The sequence below is a fragment of the Arachis stenosperma genome, chromosome 10 (assembly GCF_014773155.1).
Source record: "Arachis stenosperma cultivar V10309 chromosome 10, arast.V10309.gnm1.PFL2, whole genome shotgun sequence".
In the NCBI taxonomy this organism is placed as follows: Eukaryota; Viridiplantae; Streptophyta; class Magnoliopsida; order Fabales; family Fabaceae; genus Arachis; species Arachis stenosperma.
In genome coordinates, this window is record NC_080386.1 from 8,966,212 (window position 1) to 8,968,037 (window position 1,826).

Genomic DNA, 1,826 nt, shown 5'->3' on the forward strand with positions numbered 1-1,826 from the left:
AATTTCGGCAGCACCTCCCCTAAAACTTGGACTTTTGCCACCCGGTTCGGGTCCCAACTAAACCATTTCTCATTCCTTTTCAACAGCTCAAAACCAGAAATCAATTTAAAGCGAGCTAAATCCAACAATCGCCTCAGTGGCGTATCTCAAGGATACCGTTTTAAAATCAACTCAATATCAATCGATATAACTCATTTCCAAAGCTTTAAAGAAACGGTTCAATAATAAATCATTTGTCCAAAACCAAATCAATTAAAATAAACCAGGCTGAATTCAAAAGTGCATTCGACTTTTCACATCATTGAAATAATTGACTCAATTCAAACCAATCTTCAACGGTTTAAACTCAGATTTCAAATCTTTGAAGAATCAACTTCAAGACATTATATTTCACAAAGCCGCACAACAACTCAGCCAAACCAACATCCATAATCATCCAAGTCAATCAAATAATACATAAGGCAGATACAATCACCAAATACACAATATCTCACATCAGTATCCATATGTAATAATTCCAATACACAAAACATAGTTTTTGGAAAGCGCCCCTACCTCGGTGAATCAAACTATCACCCAAACTCGTTAACTGATTCCTTTTTCTCAGCCCGAAATCACTGACAATCTGAACCCCGGCCCTGCTTGCTCTTTCTCGAAAGCAGAAACAGCTACAAGCAGCATAAACAAACCGGATTCTAACTCCTAAAACCATTAACATCGCAATCACTTTACTACACAGAACAGAACACCAACGCAGGGCTTTCGAAAATCAAACGTGCTTACCGAAACAAAGAAAAGATGGCTGAACCGAACAGCGGCGGTCTTCGAACCGATTCGGCGGCAGCTTAAATCGTGACCCGCAACAATCGGAGCTTGACCCTATGATACAAAACCTCAGAATCTCTGGCCCAAACATAACAGCATATTGATTTTCAAGAGCTCCGAAATGAAAATGCTTACCGTGAGAAAGGATTAAAGACTAAATCAAACTGCAGGAGCTCCGGTGATGGTTCCGACAACCACAACAGCTTCTCCGGCAGCGATAACGTAACTTATGACAGTCACTTCATTAAATACAACAGTTTCAATAACAGTTTCAGAGTAAAATTGAATTGGCAGAACCAGGAGGAACCAGAAATAGGGCAGGCTCACCAGAACGGCAGCGACCAGAAATTCAGGCGGTGGCAGGGCAATTCTGGCGGCATAAACCGCAGCTACAGTGCGAATATCCCTTCCTCCAGTGGTGACGCAGGTGGCTTCCGCGGTGGCGACACCAGCCACAGCAGGGACGTTGGCGGTGAGACCCCCCCACAGTAACGAGTTTCCCGGCGACAGAACAAGCAGAACTGGCGACGGCAAGGAGGCCCAGCGACGGCGACCCAGTCGCGCTCTCCCTCTCTCTGCGGTGCAAACTCCCGTCTCCCTCTCTCTTCGTGCTCGCCGGCAGAAACAAGATGGCGGCGACTCAGCAAGAATGAGCTCCTCTGGTTCGGTGAGAGATGCGGCTCAGGCTCCAGGGACAGGACGGTGGCAGACCCTAGTAGCAGCGGCTGCAGGTGTGGCTTCGACAACACCCAGGCGCGGTGTGGATGCAGCAGAGCCTTGCGACGGTAACTGGCGGCGATGGCTCACCTTCTCTTCTGAGCGCAGCTTCGCCCCCTCTCCCTTGGATCCATTTTCCTCTTTGTCCCTTTTTCCCATTATTGTTGTGACCAATCTGAGAAAGGGGAAGGATTTGTGCCTCTGCTATTGGGTCTGAGAAGAGAGCAATTGGGGTAGGGTTTCGGCGGCTGAAGGTTAGGAGAAAATGGGTAGGAGTGTCGTGT

At 47.2% G+C, this 1,826-nt stretch overlaps 1 long non-coding RNA gene across 1 annotated transcript; it reads right to left on the reverse strand.

Annotated features, from left to right (window-relative positions):
- Nucleotides 1-575: 575 nt before the first annotated feature.
- LOC130956962 (uncharacterized) lies at nt 576-1,826 on the reverse strand. The gene is made up of 4 exons (XR_009077238.1): nt 1,153-1,826; nt 961-1,064; nt 784-879; nt 576-702 (listed from the first exon to the last, which is right to left on the reverse strand). It is a non-coding gene; the product is annotated as an uncharacterized LOC130956962 (long non-coding RNA).